The following is a 23,186-nucleotide window of genomic DNA, read 5'->3' as shown; positions in this document are numbered from 1 at the left end:
ATTCTCTGAAACAAGGCCAAGAAAGGACATTCTGCCAGGGTATGTCAACTTTTGAGCACAACTGTATATTTGTTGTCGTTCATAGAATTGCAGAGCATATGAACTTTATTTCCATATGTAAAGTAGCTGTCAAGAACCCAGCAGGTGATTCAAGCCTGCAATGGTCTGGCAGCTGTGACTAAACCCACCTCAACCATGGCCCAAACCCCTCTCCATTGATATTGATAGATAGGCTAAGTGGCTATTTGCAATGTAAAGGAGTGGAGAAGCTGGTTGGCACTCCTTCTGAAAATCTCATAGTAATATAATGCATTGACCTGTGCTGTATGTCTGTTTATCTATTCTGTGGCCTATAGCACTTAGTTAACCCTGTCTGCAGGCTAACTATTAGGCCAGCCCATGTTGGGAGGAGTTAAGTGGGTTTAGGGACATAATTCCTGTTTGTTAGTTGTTAGAAAGTACTAGAAGGAGAAAGAACTATTGTTGGCAGACCATCATATCATTGCTTAAGGGGATTATGTGTGAAGATGAGAGAAGACTGTACTCAAGTAGCAAGTTCTGAAGTAACCAAGTATCAAGTGTCAGCAGTAGGCCTTTATAGCAGGCAAGTGGGTTGCCTACAGAAGTGCTATCTACACTAGATAACGAAGGTCAAATGTCTTGAGGGTCATAGTGAATACTGGCCAGGCTGGGACACATTATCTCCTAAGGAGTTGTAACAAGTGTAACCAAGTGTGAAGAGGCAGCAGCGCACCCAGATATGGTTGGCCCATATGAATTGGAAATTGAGAATAGTTGTGAGGAGCCATAGCAACACACCTTGACCTGTGCAGCCCTCACATGGGAAGATGGAGGCCCTCATAGTGACTTGTTCTTCAGTACAACAAGTATTATCAGAAATGTGCTGCCACATGTAAACGTCAAGCTTATACCTATGACATGTGCAGAAGATGTATTGCTTAAGTGCTATTCCTGCTACCGGATTTTACCAGTTTGTTTAGTAAAGAAAAGTTTATGTTCTTACTCCAAGGTCTCTCATTCACCTTTATTTCATTGGGTCCTGGCCTGCCATGACAAGTTGCAGTATGCGTTCTGGAGTTCTGTGTACAAGATGTAACAACACACACACCCAGCCAGGCACCGTTTTCTGTAGGAACACTGAAACCACCCTTGGCCAGAGTAGTCCCACAGCCAGGAAAGTCAATGTTATGGAATACATGGCAGAGGCAAGAGATTTAAGTGTCATAAAGGACACAGGAGCCATTAGTCAACACCAAAGAAAAGATGATGGGAAGGGTTTAGTGCTGAGAGCACTTGCCAAACTTGGAACTGTCAAAGAATCATAGAATGTTAGAGTTGGAAGGGACCTCCAGGGTCATCGTGTCCAACCCCCTGCTCAATGCAGGATTCACTAAACCATCTCAGACAGATGTCTGTCCAGCCTCTGTTTGAAGACTTTCATTGAAGGAGCACTCACCACTAGAGATGAGCGTTGTTCTACTCGAACTGTTCGCCAATCTCAAATTCGAGCTGTTTTGGGCGGTGTTCGAGCCGGTCGGCGAACACGAACAATTTGAGAAAAATTCGGCTGTTCGAGGTTATGTTCGATAACTGTTCGTGCACCAAAATCATAACTGGATTTTTTCTCAGTAATGATGAAAATTAATGTTAATACGCAGTTTGAGTGTACAGCGGGGTGGGGGGAGGGGCAGGGGATGGATCTCTGCAGGAACAATGAAGATCTCCATTTTTTTTTTCTCTTTCCCGCATTTACAGTGGGGAGGTGCAATCTGTCAGCCTATCAGCAGCGCACACACGGAGCGAAGTGCTTTTTTTCACACAAGCAAGGGCATGTGTCATTGGCAGTGTATGTCACATGTCCTTGCCCTATAAGACCAAGCCATTTTCCCCGCCGCCACCATTTTCTCACTGCTGCAGCTGCGTGTTAGACGGCACCGCTGTTGCTGTGTGCGCTATACCTTGTTAATTTCAAGCCAATTTTCGCACAAATCTACAGATAGCTTGGGAGTAGGGAATAGTTGTGATTGCAGTCCTTTTAAGGACTAGGTTACAGCATTTCCTACGACTTTTATCAGGCAGGTCTGTGCTCTTAAATAGATAGATTGTGGGAGTAAAGACTAATTGTAATTGGAGTCCTTTTCAGGACTAGGTTACATCAGTTCCTATCAGTTTTTGCCAGGCAGGTCTGTGCCAGTGCTGTGCAAGTTTTTTTCACAGCATTTGGCTGAATCTAGCAAAGCTAATCCTTTTTGGCCTATTGCAGAGTGTGTTAGTCAGTGGAGTAGCCTATCTGTGTTGCAAGATATACCACCTGTGTATAGAATACCAATTTTTTTACTGCACCTAGTGAAGTAAAATCTTTTGGGCATAGCATCATTCTATTAGTCCATCTATACTGACCTCCATCAGGTTGCAAATTGAATATAATTTTTTTCTGCATCTAGCTCTGAAAAAATATTGGGCTTCTAGCTGTGTGTGGGACTTGTTGTATTAGTCCATCTATACTGACCTCCATCAGGTTGCAAACTGCATATATTTTTTTCTTCATCTACCTCTGAAAAAATATTGGGCTTCTAGCTGTGTATGGGACTTGTTCTATTAATCCATCTATACAGACCTCCATCAGGTTGCAAACTGAATATATTTTTTTCTGCATCTACCTCTGAAAAATATTGGGCTTCTAGCTGTGTGTGGGACTTGTTCTATTAATCCATCTATACAGACCTCCATCAGGTTGCAAACTGAATATATTTTTTTCTGCATCTACCTCTGAAAAAATATTGGGCTTCTAGCTGTGTGTGGGACTTGTTGTATTAGTCCATCTATACTGACCTCCATCAGGTTGCAAACTGAATATATTTTTTTCTGCATCTACCTCTGAAAAAATATTGGGCTTCTAGCTGTGTGTGGGACTTGTTCTATTAATCCATCTATACAGACCTCCATCAGGTTGCAAACTGAATATATTTTTTTCTGCATCTACCTCTGAAAAAATATTGGGCTTCTAGCTGTGTGTGGGACTTGTTGTATTAGTCCATCTATACTGACCTCCATCAGGTTGCAAACTGAATATATTTTTTTCTGCATCTACCTCTGAAAAAATATTGGGCTTCTAGCTGTGTGTGGGACTTGTTCTATTAATCCATCTATACAGACCTCCATCAGGTTGCAAACTGAATATATTTTTTCTGCATCTACCTCTGAAAAAATATTGGGCTTCTAGCTGTGTGTGGGACTTGTTGTATTAGTCCATCTATACTGACCTCCATCAGGTTGCAAACTGAATATATTTTTTTCTGCATCTACCTCTGAAAAAATATTGGGCTTCTAGCTGTGTGTGGGACTTGTTCTATTAATCCATCTATACAGACCTCCATCAGGTTGCAAACTGAATATATTTTTTTCTGCATCTACCTCTGAAAAAATATTGGGCTTCTAGCTGTGTGTGGGACTTGTTCTATTAATCCATCTATACAGACCTCCATCAGGTTGCAAATTGAATATATTTTTTTCTGCATCTACCTCTGAAAAATATTTGGCCTTCTAGCAGTGTGTGGGACTTTCTCTATTAGTCCATCTATACTTACCTCCATCAGGTTGCAAATTAAAAATAATTTTTATCTGCATCTAGCTCTGAAAAAATATTTGGCCTTCTAGCAGTGTGTGGGACTTTCTCTATTAGTATATCTATACTGACCTCCATCAGGTTGCAAATTGAATATAATTTTTTTCTGCATCTAACCCAGCCAATAGTTTTGGCCTAATACCACAGTTTGGCCACTCAGCTCTGCTCGGTTCCCATCCATTGTTTTTTTGTGCAAACAACTCCAGAGTTGTTAATTAGTTAACCACCAAAATGAGTGGAAAAAGGCCTGCTGCTGGTGGAAAGGGGAATAGGCGTGTTGGGAAGGGGAAAAAAGGTTGTGTCCGTGGGGTAGGTGTTAAAGCAACAGTAACATCTGCAGAAGAAAGACCATCTTCCAGCCAAACTAAAATGTCTACTTCTTTTAGCGGACAATGTGATAAGATCCCTTTCTTACGGCCACGCCAATCGCTACAAATTCCAGATGAGGCACAAAAACAGCAGGTGCTTCAACGGATATCAAGTGATCCTTTAAGTGGGCTCTCCTCCACATCAACTTCAACATCACAAATACTCCAGTCCTCAAAGGTGTCACCCCAATCGCACTTGCTTCCTCACAGCTCCCAAATCTCCAGCTGCCCGTCTGAGTATGAGGTAGAACAGATGGTTGAGTCTGCAGAGCTGTTTACTCATACTATAGCCTGGGAATCAGAGGTCGACTCCAGCGCTTCTGTGAATCCAGACGAGGAAATGATCTGCACTGATGCCCAGAATCTTTATGAGTCGGATCCAGGACCAGACGCAGAAGGTTCTGACTATAATGTAGACCCTCATTCCCAAACTGTAACTCCTGTTGGTGGAGACAATGAGGAAGACGATGATAAGACTCAAATACCTGATTGGAGCGACAACTTTAGTTTTTTGTCAGGGCAGGAACAGGTTGGCTCTGAGGACGACGGGTGTGATAACGCACAGGGTGATGATGATGAGGTTGGAGATCCCACTTACTGTCAACCCACAGTCAGCCAAGAGATGAGGTCAGCAGAGGAGGTGGAGGAAGATGCTAGTGACGACGAGGTCAGGTTGCGCCTTCCTGGACAGAGACGTAGTACTGGAAGCACGTCAACAACTGCATCCTCAAACACAACTCTGCCTCTCACCACAAGTCGTGGTGGCTCTTCAGGTCGCATGGGTGCTAAGCCTTGCATAGCCTGGGCATTTTTTCAGATCGATAAAGATGACCCAACTCGTGTTATCTGTAACATTTGTCAGCAAAAGCTAAGTAGAGGCCAAAAAATACATAGTTTGAGTACTTCATGCATGAACCGGCACATGGACATGAAGCATAAGTTGCAGTGGGAAGCTCAGTGTGCTATAATGCGGCCTAGCCGGCCGGGCCAACCACCGTCTGCCATATCTTGTGCATCCGCGGCCTCTTCATCCTCTGTGACTGGGGGGACAGCAGTCACACCTGTTTTGGGGCACAGACCTGCCACCTCTTTACCCGCAACAGCCAGCGTGATTGGCAGGTCATCATTTTCTTTGGAGGTGGTAACACCAGCTGGTGTTGAGCGCTGTCCGACATCGATAGCACCACCTTTGGATGAAGGCAACCTAACATGTCCGCCTGCATCTTCCTCACAGACCGGCAGTTTGCCGGGGACACCCTTATCAACCCCGTCTAAGCACAATAGCCAGCCCTCGGTCCCTCAGATGTGGACAAGTAAAAGACCATTTCCTCCTAGCCATGAGAAAGCTAAGAGGTTGAATTTCACCATCTGCAAGTTCTTGGCTACAGAAATGCTGCCTTTCCGCCTGGTGGACACAGAGGATTTTCGAGACCTTATGTCCGTCGCAGTGCCCCAGTACCAGATACCCAGTCGGCACTACTTCTCAAAGAAAGGTGTGCCTGCGCTCCACCAGCATGTCGCACACAACATCACCGCTTCTTTGAGAATCTCTGTGTGTGACAGGGTGCATTTCACCACAGACACTTGGACGAGTAGGCATGGACAGGGGCGTTACATGTCGCTGACTGGGCACTGGGTAACTATGGTGACAGTAGGACAAGGGGCTGCTGTCCAAGTCTTGCCGTCCCCACGAGTTGTGCGTCAATCCTCTTTATGTCAAAGTTCCTCCACTGCTTCTGCCTCCTCAACCTCCTCTCGGTCTTCCACCTGCACCCAAAGCCTGTCTGGTCATGCCACAAGCTTTCTAACTGCGCAGAAGGGATCCTGCACACCTCCTTACTATGCTGGCAGAAGGGCTCAACGTCATCAGGCGGTTTTTACATTGAAATGTCTGGGAAATGTGAGTCACACAGCTGAGGAGTTGTGGTCAGCTCTGGAGAACCAATTTCATGAATGGTTGTCTCCACTGGACCTGAAACCAGGGAAGGCCGTGTGCGACAATGCTGCAAACCTGGGTGCGGCCCTTCGCCGGGGCAATGTCACACACGTGCCTTGTATGGCTCACGTGTTGAACCTGGTTGTCCAGCAATTTTTAGCCCACTATCCCAGACTAGATGGCCTTCTGCAGAGGGCACGGTCGCTGTGTGCTCACTTTCGCCGTTCGCATCCTGCAGCTCAGCGACTTACATCTCTACAGAAGTCGTTGGGCCTGCCACTTCACCGGCTAAAATGCGATGTGCCTACCCGGTGGAATTCAACTCTGCACATGTTGCAGCGACTGTGGCAGCACCGACAAGCCCTGGTGCAATACGTTCTGATGTATAGCCTGGGCCAACGAGATCCAGAGGTGGGGCAAATCACGCTGGAGGAGTGGTCTCAGATCAGGGACCTATGCACCCTTCTGCACAGTTTTGAAATGGCGACGAAGATGTTTAGTGCTGACGATGCCATTATCAGCATAACTATTCCGGTGATTTACATGCTGGAGCACATGTTAAACAGAATTCGGAGTCAGGTGGTGGCACAAGAGGAGGTGGAGGAAGTAGAGGAAGAGGAGTTGTATGCGGAAGGGCTAACATCTGCAAGGTCCAGACGGTCGGCAGCACCAAGGCGGCAGGCATGTGAGGGTGGGGGAGATGGTTTTACCAGGGCGCATGGTAGCAGCCAAACTAGTGAGGAAGGTGCAGTGGCCCAGGAAGAAGTGGAGGACGAACTGATGGAAGACTCATCAGATGAGGGAGACCTTGATCACATTTCTGTTGTGCGAGGTTGGGGGGAGAGGACAGAGGAAGGAAGCATGATTGTTACCTCGCCACCAACACAACAGGGACTTGGTGCTCCTGGATGCGCAACACACATGAGTGCCTTCTTGCTGCACTACCTGCAACATGACCCTCGAATTGTGAGAATTAGAAATAATCCTGACTACTGGGTTGCCACACTGTTAGATCCCCGGTACAAAAGTAAATTTGCAGAAATTATTCCTGCCATAGAAAGGGATGCACGCATGCAGGAGTATCAGCAGAGACTGTTGCAGAATCTTACATGTGCTTTTCCACAAAATACCAGTGGTGCACGTAGTGAATCTCACAGTTCCAACTTGCCAACCGTGAGACCGTCAAGTGTTCAGCACTCAAACCGTAACAGAACCACAGTATCTGCTGGTAACATCAATTTTGCGGAATCATTTCACCACTTTTTTAGCCCATCCTTTGCAAGGCCACAGGAGACAAGAAGTCTGACACATAGTCAACGCCTAGAGACGATGGTACAGGAGTATCTCCAAGTAAACATTGAAGCCACGACTGTGTCACTGGACCCTTGCTCTTTTTGGGCTTCCAATCTGGATAAATGGCCGGAGCTAGCCACTTACGCCTTGGAGATCTTGTCATGCCCCGCAGCCAGCGTTCTGTCTGAACGTGTGTTCAGCGCTGCTGGTGGTGTGCTGACAGATAAGCGCACGCGGCTCTCCACTGATAATGTAGACAGACTCACGTTCATAAAGATGAACAAATCATGGATCCGAAACGACTTTTCTACCCCTGTGTCATCCTGGGGAGAGTAAAAGCTTGATGATTGGTTAAAATCACCCTACCAACCGTTTTAAGCTTTCAAATTACTAATCATGTTTATCTGTATCTTGGCTGGAAAATAATTTGGGCTTTGTAGCAGTGTGCAGCACTGATTCTATTAGGCCATCTATAATAAGCTCCACCAGATTTAAAATTACTAATCATGTTTATCTGTATCTTGACTGGAAAATAATTTGGGCTTTGTAGCAGTGTGCAGCACTGATCCTATTAGGCCATCTATACTAAAGCTTCACCAGATTTAAAATTAATAATAATTTTTAGCTGCATCTAGCCCGGAAAATAATTTTGGGGCTCCGAGATGCGCAAGACACATAAGTGCCTTCTTGCTGCACTACCTGCAGCATGACCCTCATATTGTCAGAATTCGAAGTAATCATGACTACTGGGTTGCCACACTCTTAGATCCCCCAAACTTTTCGATCAACCTTTTCATTTTAATAAAGACCAAAAAAATGGTCATTTTTGAAATTATAAGCATTAGCAGGTTGTTAGAAACTGAAATCAAACAGTTTTCAACTCAAAACTTTATTCTAGGTGATGTTACATTTTCACATAGGACCCCTTGTTCGAAAGGAGCTTCTGAACTCTCTCGTCCATTGAATTTGTCAGGTTTTGGATGGTTTCTGCTTCAATTGTTTTGCATGAGGACAGAATACCCTCCCAGAGCTGTTGCTTAGATGTGAACTGCCTCCCGCCATCATAGACACTCCTTTTAATGATGCTCCAAAGGTTCTGAATGGGGTAGAGGTCAGGGGAGCATGGGGGTCACACCATAAGTTTGTCCCCTTTTATGCCCATATCAGCCAGAGATGCAGATGTTTTATGTGCAGCATGAGATGGTGCATTATCATGCAGAAAAATGATCTTGCTGGGAAATACACGGTTCTTCTTCTTGAACCATGGCAGGAAGTGCTGTTTGAGAAAATCCACATACATTATGGAGTTCATCTTTAGCGCCTTCAGGGATCCTAAAGGGGCCGACAATCTCTCTCCCCATGATTCCAGCCCAAAACATTACTCCACCTCCTCCTTGTTGGCGCTGTAGCCGTGTTTGCGTGGGGTGTCCATCAACCAGCCATCCTCCACTACATCCATCTGGACCATCGAGCGCTGCACGGCACTCATCCGTGAACAAAACAGTTTTGAAATCAGTCTTCATGTAATGTTTGGCCCACTGGAGCCGTTTCTGCTTGTGTGAAGTGGATAGAGGAGGTCGACAGGATGGCGTATGCACAGCTGCAAACCTCTGAAGGACCCTGCATCTTGTTGTTCGGGGGACGTTGGAGGCACAAGCAGCTTCAAAAACTTGTCTGCTGCTATGACAAGGCTTTTTTGCCGCTGCTCTTTCAACCTGACGTAATTGCCTGTAGGAAAGAGTCCTCAATTTGCCCTTATCAGCACGCACACGTGTGTACTGTGAATCAGCTACATACTTCTTGATTGCCAAGACACTTCATCCTGATCATCGCACAATGTTGATTGTAGTCATGCCTTGACCTAAACACTCCACAATTTGTTGCTTCTCAGCAGCCGACACATCCTTTTTCTTTCCCATTTTGGCAGAAAATGTAGGCTGCTTAATAATGTGAGACAGCCTTCTTAAGTAGTCTTGCCTTTCATTGGACACACCTGCCAAACTAATTAGCACAGGTGTCTGCAATTGCTTACAGTGATATAATGAGCCCTGACACACATCACCATCAATGAGTTTAACTGACAAACAAACAAATTCTTCCCTTATCACTCCTAAACACTTTTTGCATAATAATTTGGAACACAGTGTACATGTGCTTTTCCACAAAACACCAGTGGTTCACGTAGTGAATCTTACAGTTCTAACTTGCCAACCGTGGTCTGTATGGAGTTGTTCAATAAAGGGCCCAAAATTAAGATAACATAGATGGGAGAGGTCTCTATGAATAGGAATTCCTAAGTATTTGATACCCTGTGAGGGCCAGGCAAAGGGAAAGTTGGACTGGATGGAATCCTATATGGATTTGGGGAGGGAGACATCGAGGGCCTCAGACTTCGCTGCATTGATTTTAAAATTTGACCATGTAACAAAGTGATCTATTTCAGCCATAACAGCATGGATGGATATATGTGATTGAGTGATATATACTAGGACATCATCAGCAAATAGAGAGCACTTGTACTCGGTGCGTCCCACCTCAATCCACCTAACATTGGGGTTATGGCGAATTGATGAGAGGAGGTGCTCCGTCACTAGGATGTATAAGAGAGGGGACAGAGAACATCCCTGCCTTGTCCCATTGGTGATTGTGAAAGGTGATGAAAATGTTCTGACGCGCCCCCTGGGCCTTGGGACACCCGGAGTCGGACCCTTTTTGGTGGATGCTGGTGGTTGTAGTCTCCGTGGCGGCAACCCGGTTCCGTGGCTCAGGGCGGTCAAACCAGTGGCGGAACTATTTATGTGGTTTTGATGTTTAAATGTCCGACTACGCCACCCGTGGATTGCGGTCAGAGTGAACCGCCGCTCCAGGGCAGACCGCTGAGGCTGGTGTTGTGGGTGCAGCAGAGCGTAGCATAACTCCCCACGGGAGGAGTATAGCCTCAGGGCAGTGTATGCGGAGGATGGGGGTGATGGTGCAGGGCAGCAGCAGTAATGACACGGAGTCAGTGATGCAGTCCAGGGCCTTTACTCACAGTTCTTATTATCCAGACCACGTCTGCAGGTAACGGCTGCCCACGTCGTACTGTGCTCACCAGGTGAGGGGCTCAGACAACTCCCAGATAACTTTGGAGTGCTTCACAGGACCCCCTTTGTGTGTCCTTTGTCTGGCCTTTCTTACCAACCCTTCTGTCCGGCTGCCTCGGGCCTCCTCTTGGTAAACTTGGCGCCAGTTTCCCTGACCCTATGTGGTGCCTTCCTAGCGGGTGTAGCGAGGGGCTGCGCCACATAAAATGTCACAGCCTCCTGTTTCTAGCTGAGGGTCGTTTCCTGCCTCCACTAGTTTCGGAGACCGGTCTCCCCCTTTGGCCTGACCCCTCCACGCAGGTGGATTCGGGCGTGCGGTGGCGACTCGCCCGTCCGCACCCCTGAGATCCCTTTGTTCCTCGTTCCTGGAGCCTTCTCCGCTCCTCTTCCTTCCTTCTCCCTCTTCCAGGCCTGGGCCTCTGTTACTAGGCCCGCCTCCGGAGCAGAGCTCATGCAGAGCCCCTGCTCCCTGCCACTTCTGCTCAGACTTCTCTGCACTGAACTAAGATGGTGCCCACCTTTTATACTCCCTTCTCAATGCACCCAGGAACTGCTTCCTCCCTGCTCCTGCACTACAGGGTTCCCCTTCCTCAGTGTTTCCTCCCCCCACTCCAGCCAGGGACAGGGACTGTCGTGCCCATCTCAGGGGCATATTGGTCGCCCTGCCCCACGGCAATGTGGTGTAATGCATGCAGGTGTCGGGTCCTGATCCACACTACATCCTTACCTGAGAGTGAGATATCACACCTCTGGGTGAGGTGCAATACCTCTGTAGCAACCGAGCCCTCAGGGTGCTACAGTTCCATTTATCTTCAGCCTAGGTGACGTATTGCGATACAGGGCCGTGATTTTGGCTATAAAAGGGTCCCCTAGACCCCTACCCCAAGCTTTTTAAGAGAATCATATATGGCGTGCCAGGAGACTCTATGGAATGCTTTCTCAGCATCCAACGAGAGTATCTAATTACAAATTTTTAACTGCATCTAGCCCAGGAAATACTTTGTGCCTAGTAGCAGGGTCTGCTAGTCAGCGGATTATCCCGGCTGTTAAGCAAGCTACACCACCTGTAGTTTGGACACTTCATTTTTTCAAAGGAAATGCTTCGGGACCACGGGATACTCAGTGAAGAGCATCAGGAGTAGAGATGAGCGGTGTTCGACTAGAACTGTTCGCCAATCTCAAATTCGAGCTGTTTTGGGCGGTGTTCGAGTTGTTCGACGAACCCGAACGATTTGCAAAAAATTCGGCTGTTCGAGGTTATGTTCGATAACTGTTCGTGCACCAAAAGCGTGTCCTGCATGTCTGGTGCTATTTAGAGCACCAATCATGCAGGGATTGTCTGCCACTCACTGTAATGCCACAGCCATGGTGGTTGTGGCATTACAGTGATTGCCCAAATCGATGGGAACAGTGCCAACAGTGAAACATGAAAAGCCGGCAATTCAGCAGCGGCGTACACCGGTACCCGACAATTTAGAACCGAAAGAATAGAGCTTCACACATAGATTAGATAGATAGAAACATGTCAGCCACATATATACGAAGTACAGTGAAAGTGCTGCTTACTGTACTTGTCATTTAGCGTAAAGGATTTATCAAAAAAAATAATAGTGTTTTCATGCACCGTCTCTTTAAAAAAGCCGGCCGGCAATTCAGCAGCGGTACCCGACAATTTAGAATAGAAGGAATAGAGAATCACACATAGATTAGATAGATAGAAACATGTCAGTCACATATATATGAAGTACAGTGACAGTGTTGATTACTGTACTTGTCATTTAGTGTAAAGGATTTATTAAAAAAAATAATAGTGTTTTCATGCACCGTCTCTTTAAGAAAGCCGGCCGGCAATTCAGCATCTGTACCCGACAATTTATAACAGACAGAATAGAGCTTCACACATAGATTAGATAGATAGAAACATGTCAGTCACATATATATGAAGTACAGTGATAGTGTTGGTTACTGTACTTGTCATTTAGTATTAAAATAAAGGATTTATTATTAAAAAAATTGGCGTGGGGTTCCCCTTAATTTTAGGCTCTAGCGGAGGTTAAGCAGACAGCTGGGGCAGATGTTTGAAGCCTGGGAAGGGGGTAATACCCACGGAGCTTCCCAGGCTACTAATATCAGCCCCCAGCTGAATACATAGCCTTTACTAGCTATTAAAATGGGGGACCCCCCAAAAAAAATGACGTGGGTTCCCCCCTAATTTAATAGCTAGCAAAGGCTAGGCAGACAGCTGGGGGCTGATATTAATAGCCCAGGAAGGGAGCCATGAATATTGGCCCCCTCCCAGGCTAGAAACACCAGCCGTCAGCCGCCCCAGAAATGGCGCATTCATAGGATGCGCCAATTCTGGCACTTAGCCTCGCTCTTCCACGCTGCCCTGGTGCGGTGGCAGGGGGTAATAGGGCTGGGGTTGATGTCAGCTTATAATGCCAGCTGACATCAAGCCCAGGTTAGTAATGGAGAGGCGTCTATAAGACACCCCCATTACTAACCCCATAATCAAAGTTAAAAAAAACACAAACACCCAGAATAAAGTCCTTTAATTGAAATAAAGACACAATTCTTTATTGTTCTAAATTAAACCATACTTACCATCACGCCCATTCCAGCTGAAGCCAACGATCTCCTGTAATAAAAATAAAATAATAAAGCAACCTCATCCTTACCTTTCCATGGTTTCCACGACAGCTTCAGCTCTGCTACATCGAGATGACAGGCTGGACCGCAGCAGAAAGCTGCCATCCAGCCTGTCATCTCGCAGACACTGAGAAGCGCAGGCATGCTTGCGCTCTGCAGTGTCTGGCTGTGACGGCATAAAGATGGGACGAGTTCATGTCCAATGAACTTGGCTCACCTCATGCACGTCACTGACAGCGTGGGAAAATTCTCACGCTGAAGCGCTGAGTGCAGGAGAATTCTCCCACGCTGTCAGTGAGGTGCATGAGGTGAGCTGAGTTCATTGGACATGAGCTCACCTCATGCACGTCACTGACAGCGTGGGAGAATTCTCCTGCACTCAGCACTTCAGCGTGAGAATTTTCCCACGCTGTCAGTGACGTGCATGAGGTGCGCCGAGTTCATTGGACATGAACTCGTCTCATCTTTATGCCGTCACAGCCAGACACTGCAGAGCGCAAGCATGCCTGCTCTTCTCAGTGTCTGCGGGATGACAGGCTGGATGGCAGCGTTCTGCTGCGGTCCAGCCTGTCATCTCGATGTAGCAGAGCTGAAGCTGTCGTGGGAACCATGGAAAGGTAAGGATGAGGTTGCTTTATTATTTTTCTTTTATTGCAGGAGATCGTTGGCTTCAGCTGGAATGGGCGTGATGGTAAGTATGGTTTAATTTAGAACAATAAAGGATTGTGTCTTTATTTCAATTAAAGGACTTTATTCTGGGTGTTTGTGTTTTCTTTTAACTTTGACTATGGGGTTAGTAATGGGGGTGTCTTATAGACGCCTCTCCATTACTAACCTGGGCTTGATGTCAGCTGGCATTATAAGCTGACATCAACCCCAGCCCTATTACCCCCTGCCACCGCTACAGGGCAGCGTGGAAGAGCGAGGCTAAGTGCCAGAATTGGCGCATCCTATGAATGCGCCATTTCTGGGGCGGCTGACGGCTGGTGTTTCTACCCTGGGAGGGGGCCAATATTCATGGCTCCCTTCCTGGGCTATTAATATCAGCCCCCAGCTGTCTGCCTAGCCTTTGCTAGCTATTAAATTAGGGGGGACCCCACGTCATTTTTTTTGGGGGGGTCCCCATTTTAATAGCTAGTAAAGGCTATGTATTCAGCTGGGGGCTGATATTAGTAGCCTGGGAAGCTCCGTGGGTATTACCGCCTTCCCAGGCTTCAAACATCTGCCCCAGCTGTCTGCTTAACCTCCGCTAGAGACTAAAATTAAGGGGAACCCCACGCCAATTTTTTTTAATAATAAATCCTTTATTTTAATACTAAATGACAAGTACAGTAACCAACACTATCACTGTACTTCATATATATGTGACTGACATGTTTCTATCTATCTAATCTATGTGTGAAGCTCTATTCTGTCTGTTATAAATTGTCGGGTACAGATGCTGAATTGCCGGCCGGCTTTTTTAAAGAGACGGTGCATGAAAACACTATTATTTTTTTTAATAAATCCTTTACACTAAATGACAAGTACAGTAAGCAACATTGTCACTGTACTTCATATATATGTGACTGACATGTTTCTATCTATCTAATCTATGTGTGAAGCTCTATTCTGTCTGTTATAAATTGTCGGGTACAGATGCTGAATTGCCGGCCGGCTTTTTTAAAGAGACAGTGCATGAAAACACTATTATATTTTTTAATAAATCCTTTACACTAAATGACAAGTACAGTAAGCAACACTGTCACTGTACTTCATATATATGTGACTGACATGTTTCTATCTATCTAATCTATGTGTGAGGCTCTATTCCTTCTTGTCTAAATTGTCGGGTACCGGTGTATGCCGCTGCTGAATTGCCGGCCGGCTTTTTTTAAAGAAAGCGTCTTCTGAGCAGTTTGTCAGCTTTTGGACACCTTTGAAGGTGTTTTCTATGTGTTTCTATGTGTTTTTGTTTGCCTGCCATTGGTTTTAACGGTGTTCGACGGTGTTCTAAGGTGTTCGACGAACAGTTCGACGAACAGTTCCTCGAACATCCCGGTGTTCGACGAACCGAACCGAACCCGAACACTACGGGGGTGGCTCAACACTAATCAGGAGGCACCCCAAGGCATAGGGGCTCGGACTGGCAGTAGGATGCCTTGCGGTGGACAGCCGAGCTCGATCCTTATAAAAGCTTTTTAACTGCAGCAGCTTTAGTGGACGCTACTGGAGCTGGAATTACGCGGCTGCTGGCATGAGACTTGCCCTCCAATAGATCCTTGTAAATGGATTTAAAGTGTATTTATTCAAATTAGAGAGACAATTTAAATTAAAAAGCTTAGAGCTGCCTCCACCACAGGGGGGCTCGCTCGACCCACCAGCGGACAGGCACCAGTATTGGGAGAGGGGGGCTGGCCGTCAGGGTTCACCGCGGCTCTGGCACAAACCCGGCGACACGGAGGTGGCACGGGCAGGAGCGGACTGAGCGTGTCGGCTTCTCACTTTTTGGATTTTAGAAGGGCATGACATGCCTATATCTGTGTCTCCCCCTCCTTTTACTCCTCCACCTCTTTTCTTTTCGCATGACTATATGTACTTGTCACTTTTCCATGTGTTAGTTGTGTCTTCTGAGCAGTTTGTCAGCTTTTGGACACCTTTGAAGGTGTTTTCTATGTGTTTCTATGTGTTTTTGTTTGCCTGCCATTGGTTTTAACGGTGTTCGAAGGTGTTCGACGAACAGTTCGACGAACAGTTCGGCGAACACACGGGTGTTCGACGAACCGAACCGAACTCGAACACTACGGGGGTGGCTCAACACTACTCACCACCACCTCTCGTGGCAGCCTGTTTCACTCATTTATTACCCTCATTGTCGAAAAGTTTTTTCTAATATCTAACCTGTATCTTCTCCCTTTCACTTGCATTCCATTGCTTCTCGTGTTTCCATGTGCAAATGAGAATAAAGATGATCCCTCTACACTGTGACATCCCTTCAGATATTTGTAGACAGCTATTAAGTCTCCTCTTAGCCTCCTTTTTTGCAAACTAAACATTCCCAGATCCTTTAACCGTTCCTCGTAGGACATAGTTTGCCGTCCACTCACCATCCTGGTAGCTCTTCTCTGAACTTGCTGCAATTTTCCAATATCTTTTTTAAAATGTGGTGCCCAGAACTGGCCACAGTATTCCAGATGAGGTCTGACCAAGGAGGAGTAGGGGGGTATAATTACTTGATGTGATCTAGACTCTATGCTTCTCTTAATACATCCCAGAACTGTGTTTGCCTTTTTTGCTGCTGCATCACACTGTTGACTCATGTGCAGTCTGTGATCTATTAGTATACCCAAGTCTTTTTCACATGTGCTGTTGCTTAGTTCAATTCATCCCATTCTGTAGATGTTATAATAATTTTTCTTTCGTTTTTTTTCTTTGTTTTTCTGTCCAAAGAGACCTTCTTAAGCTAATTTACTTATAAATAATGAAGGTCTGCAACTCTAAGGCTGTGTGCCCACGATGCGTTTTTTAAGCGTTTCGGCAGCGGCAAAAACGCTGCAGAAACGCTTAAAAAACGCATGATAGAAGGCCTGCCATGTTCTCCAATGATAATCCGCATGTGCTGTGCACATGCTGCGGAAATTTCCGCTGCGGGTTATCATTGCGGAAAAAAACGCAGCACTACCAATTATTTTGCGGAAGCGCTGCGTTTTCGGCGCCATTGACTTTCATTGGAACGCTTGGATTCCGCATCACTGGATCTGTACATGCAGAATCCATGCGTTTCAATGTGCGGATGGTACCCAGGTCTGGAGGAGAGGAGACGGACCCGGGTACCATAGAACCTGTAAAAAAAAAAGAATAAAATAAAAAATAAATATTATATTTACCTTCTGATGTCCCCCAGTGCGCTCGTCTTTACTTGCCGGCAGCTCGCGGTGGACTGAAGGACTTGCGCTGACGTCATAGTCATGTGACGGCAGATCCTTCAGTGTAGTGTACCACGAGCTGCCGGGGGGAGCGAAGCAAGACTCCGGGGGCCATCGGAAGGTAAGTATAGATTTATTTTTTTATTTTTTACCATTCTTTAAGGTCACAGTATATAAATCCATGCCGGTTGCATGGATTTATATAGTGTGACCAAGTTGACAAGCACTTTCCAAGTGATGCTAAAATCGCTTGGAAAGAGCTTGTCAACCCGCATGCGGAAATGCATGTGAAGAAAGCTTCACATCCGCTTGTCCCTGGCAGGAAAAACGCATGTGCAATCCGCATGTACAATCTGCATGTGTTTTTTTCTGCCAGGGAGATGCAGAAACGCTCAGGAAAAATCCGAAGAATTTCTGCATCGTGGGCACATAGCCTAAAGCTATTAATGGATGCAAAGGTATGTTGCCACTTGTTTTATAGTTTCCTACCCAGGGCTATTAGTAATTGGGAGAGGGGGCAGAAACCTTCTGAAAGTGTCTCTTGAGAGAAGCCCTCTGGGTCACACTGCGCTCTGCAAGATCCAGAAGTGGCTTTTACAATTTAAGTCTATGAAGCATCAGAACGAGGCTCCATAGACTTATATTGTAAAAGAGACTTCCAGCTCACACATATGGATGGTACAGAGTGATCTGTAGCGTCTGAAGAGCGCTGACATCACTCTGAGAAGACAGATCCCGGAGAAGATGGCGATAGGTGAATATATTAACACACTGACACTGTACAACATACACATGTATACAGTTTAGGGGGACATAGTTCAAGGGAGACCCTCCGTAAGCAAGACATCACAGAAGTATGGCAGCGTTATGAGAATGGAGTGGTTCTAGTAGATAATTTCTGAATCACTTATCCAATCACTTACAATTACAACCTTTTGTTCCTTCTCCACTTACCTCTCACATTTCTTAATTTTGAAAAATCACTTTAAAAGTCGCAATTCCCATTGATATGACTATAGCTTCATTTATTCATCTACCCAAATCTATATCTAAAATATAGACTTATAACTTTGATCAATTCAGGTTGTGCTCTACAGATGTGACACAGCACCAATTAATATTAACCCTTACATAACAATGATATCACCTAATCTTGCCAGCTCTTTTGCTGACACTTCCAACATGAAGTGGAAGAATTAAGTTTAATTCCCATCTCAGACATCTGTTCTCTAGTGTACTTATTCTGAAGTGCTGCTAAAATAACTCTCAAAACCAAAGACCTTCATCATGTCAAGTAAAACTTGTCCTGTACTTCAATTCGGTTATAACAACAGCAACATTAATCATTTACTATCACATGTTCAAGCACCAAGGACAAAAGCCCAAGAAAAAAAATTGAATATAGTTCCCAAAACCAACATGTATGCCATCTATATTAAATATAAATCACAGGAATCATATTATAGCTCTCTTTCTTAACCCCTTCCTGACAAGGCAATTTTCTGTTTTTCAACTGTTGTTTTTTCCTCTTTTTCCTCCAACTTTTAATTTTTCCATTCACATAGTCATATGAGGGCTTGTTATTTGCAGGACGAGTTGTAGTCATATTAACATTCAATTCACAGGGACATGGAAAAAAAAATCCAAATGTGGAGAAATTATGGAAAAAAAATGTAATTCTGCAATAGATTTTTGGGTCTTGTTTTTACGGTATTTATTGTATGGTAAAAATGACTAATCAACATGATTCTCCAGGTCAGTATGATCAGGCTCAGACTGGCCCACAGGAGAACAGGAGAATCCTCTGTGCAAGAGTGGCCACCACCCTCTGATATGAGCAGCACTTGGCACAATATACCTGACTCACTATACAAAGGTGACATCATTTTCATTTATCTATCTACCCAGATCATTGTTATATAAATTTGTGATTGAGGATAATGTCACAGTTGCATGAAGCTGAAAAGTGGAGCCCTAGATTTGGTTACTGATGGGCCTTCATCACCCCAGTCCGGCACTGCTCGTGTCTCTTGTATTCGGCGGCTCTGTGTCCCGGTCTTCAGTCTTCTATCAGGTAGTTTGTTGTGTAGGACATAAACTATTTTAGTACCCTGCCCCCATCACACAGATCGGCCCCCCTAACAGTTGTAATGTAACTTGGGACAGGAGCTGACATTATGATACCACAATGGTGGAGATATATGTGGTCTGCCGACTGTAAATGGTGCCCACATAATTCCTGGTTCTACTTGAGGAATATTGAGGGTAGTAATGATCACTCCCATCATTGTAACTGTAAAAAAAAAGTCAAGATAAAAAACCTCACATGACACTTTTATTTTCTTTCTTTTTATTTTTTATTGGAATAGCAATAAGCAACATTGTAATAAAAATATTACTGGCCTTTCAAGAAATTAAGCTATGATCGCAATGACTCTCAGGTCAGGCCCCATAGAGACCACAGAACTGGCTGTGATCATTGAGGACCGGCTGAGAGACACTGGACCCAAAGATCCAGAGGAAGGCGAAGAAACCCCCCGGAGAGTTCTGCCTCAGGGGGGGAAAAAATTCCTTCCTGACCCCAGTTGTGGCGATCGGATATTTCCCTGGATCACGTCTGTCCTGCTGCATATTGCTGTAAATCTGCATGTATTATAAGCTCAGGAGAGCCGACCCTGGGAAGGAAAAGACAAATACACCCTGATAAAGAGGAGCTTACAATCTAATATACAATATACAGGCTGCTCCTGAGGGCATGTAGAATAATGCACACCCTGTCCAATGAGCTTACTATCTAATATATAATATACAGGCTGCTCCTGAGGGCATGTAGAATAATGCACACCCTGTTCTAGGAGCTTATAATCTAATATATAATATACAGACGGCTCCTGAGGGCATGCAGAATAATGTACACCCTGTCCTAGGAGCTTACAATCTAGTATATAATATACAGGCTGCTCCTGAGGGCATGCAGAATAATGTACACCCTGTCCTAGGAGCTTACAATCTAATATATAATATACAGGCTGCTCCTGAGTGCATGCAGAATAATGTACACCCTGTCCTAGGAGCTTACAGTCTAATATATAATATACAGACTGCTCCTGAGGGCATGCAGAATAATGTATACCCTGTCCTAGGAGCTTACAATATAATATACAATATACAGACTGCTCCTGAGGGCATGCAGAATAATGTACACCCTGTCCTAGGAGCTTACAATCTAATATACAATATACAGACTGCTCCTGAGGGCATGCAGAATAATGTACACCCTGTCCTAGAAGCTTACAATCTAATATACAATATACAGGCTGCTCCTGAGGGCATGCAGAATAATGTACACCCTGTCCTAGGAGCTTACAATCTAATATATAATATACAGACTGCTCCTGAGGGCATGCAGAATAATGTACACCCCGTCCTAGGAGCTTACAATCTAATATATAATATACAGGCTGCTCCTGAGGGCATGCAGAATAATGTACACCCAGTCCTAGGAGCTTACAATCTAATATATAATATACAGGCTGCTCCTGAGGGCATGCAGAATAATGTATACCCTGTCCTAGGAGCTTACAATCTAATATATAATATACAGACTGCTCCTAAGGGCATGCAGAATAATGTACACCCCGTCCTAGGAGCATACAATCTAATATATAATATACAGACTGCTCCTGAGGGCATGCAGAATAATGTACACCCCGTCCTAGGAGCTTACAATCTAATATATAATATACAGGCTGCTCCTGAGGGCATGCAGAATAATGTACACCCAGTCCTAGGAGCTTACAATCTAACATATAATATACAGGCTGCTCCTCAGGGCATGCAGAATAATGTACACCCTGTCCTAGGAGCTTACAATCTAATATATAATATACAGACGGCTCATGAGGGCATGCAGAATAATGTACACCCTGTCCTAGGAGCTTACAATCTAATATATAATATACAGGCTGCTCCTGAGGGCATGCAGAATAATGTACACCCTGTCCTAGGAGCTTACAATCTAATATATAATATACAGGTTGCTCCTGAGGGCATGCAGAATAATGTACACCCTGTCTTAGAAGCTTACAATCTAATATACAATATACAGGCTGCTCCTGAGGGCATGCAGAATAATGTACACCCTGTCCTAGGAGCTTACAATCTAATACATAATATACAAACTGCTCCTGAGGGCATGCAGAATAATGTACACCCCGTCCACGGAGCTTACAATCTAATATATAATATACAGACTGCTCCTGAGGGCATGCAGAATAATGTACACCCCGTCCTAGGAGCTTACAATCTAATATATAATATACAGGCTGCTCCTGAGGGCATGCAGAATAATGTACACCCTGTCCTAGGAGCTTACAATCTAATATATAATATACAGACTGCTCCTGAGGGCATGCAGAATAATGTACACCCTGTCCTAGGAGTTTACAATCTAATATACAATATACAGGCTGCTCCTGAGGGCATGCAGAATAATGTACACACTGTCCTAGGAGCTTACAATCTAGTATATAATATACAGGCTGCTCCTGAGGGCATGCAGAATAATGTACACCCTGTCCTCGGAGCTTACAATCTAATATACAATATACAGGCTGCTCCTGAGGGCATACAGAATAATGTACACCCTGTCCTAGGAGCTTACAATCTAATATACAATATACAGGCTGCTCCTGAGGGCATGCAGAATAATGTACACCCTGTCCTAGGAGCTTACAATCTAATATATAATATACAGACTACTCCTGAGGGCATGCAGAATAATGTACACCCTGTCCTAGGAGCGTACAATCTAATATATAATATACAGACTTTTCCTGAGGGCATGCAGAATAATGTACACCCTATCCTAGGAGCGTACAATCTAATATACAATATACAGGCTGCTCCTGAGGGCATGCAGAATAATGTACACCCTGTCCTAGGAGCGTACAGTCTAATATATAATATACAGGCTGCTCCTGAGGGCATGCAGAATAATGTCCACCCTGTCCTACGAGCTTACAATCTAACATATAATATACAGACTGCTCCTGAGGGCATGCAGAATAATGTACACCCTGTCCTAGGAGCTTACAATCTAATATATAATATACAGACTGCTCCTTAGGGCATGCAGAATAATGTACACCCTGTCCTAGGAGCTTACAATCTAATATATAATATACAGGCTGCTCCTGAGGGCATGCAGAATAATGTACACCCTGTCCTAGGAGTTTACAATCTAATATACAATATACAGGCTGCTCCTGAGGGCATGCAGAATAATGCACACCCTGTCTTAGAAGCCTACAATCTAATATATAATATACAGGCTGCTCCTGAGGGCATGCAGAATAATGTACACTCTGTCCTAGGAGCTTACAATCTAATATATAATATACAGACTGCTCCTGAGGGCATGCAGAATAATGTACACCCTGTCCTAGGAGCTTACAATCTAATATATAATATACAGGCTGCTCCTGAGGGCATGCAGAATAATGTACACCCTGTCCTAGAAGCTTACAATCTAATATACAATATACAGGCTGCTCCTGAGGGCATGCAGAATAATGTACACCCTGTCCTAGGAGCTTACAATCTAATATATAATATACAGACTGCTCCTGAGGGCATGCAGAATAATGTACACCCCGTCCAAGGAGCTTACAATCTAATATATAATATACAGACTGCTCCTGAGGGCATGCAGAATAATGTACACCCCGTCCTAGGAGCTTACAATCTAATATATAATATACAGGCTGCTCCTGAGGGCATGCAGAATAATGTATACCCTGTCCTAGGAGCTTACAATCTAATATATAATATACAGACTGCTCCTGAGGGCATGCAGAATAATGTACACCCCGTCCTAGGAGCTTACAATCTAATATATAATATACAGAATGCTCCTGAGGGCATGCAGAATAATGTACATCCTGTCCTAGGATTTTACAATCTAATATACAATATACAGGCTGCTCCTGAGGGCATGCAGAATAATGTACACCCTGTCCTAGGAGTGTACAGTCTAATATATAATATACAGGCTGCTCCTGAGGGCATGCAGAATAATGTCCACCCTGTCCTAGGAGCTTACAATCTAACATATAATATACAGACTGCTCCTGAGGGCATGCAGAATAATGTACACCCTGTCCTAGGAGCTTACAATCTATTATATAATATACAGGCTGCTCCTGAGGGCATGGAGAATAATGTACACCCTGTCCTAGAAGCTTACAATCTAATATACAATATACAGGCTGCTCCTGAGGGCATGCAGAATAATGTACACCCTGT

This window comes from Phyllobates terribilis, unplaced genomic scaffold (genome assembly GCF_046119375.1).
Source record: "Phyllobates terribilis strain yellow unplaced genomic scaffold, ASM4611937v1 Scaffold_2__4_contigs__length_985480577, whole genome shotgun sequence".
Classification (NCBI taxonomy): domain Eukaryota; kingdom Metazoa; phylum Chordata; class Amphibia; order Anura; family Dendrobatidae; genus Phyllobates; species Phyllobates terribilis.
This window is presented reverse-complemented; position numbering follows the sequence as displayed.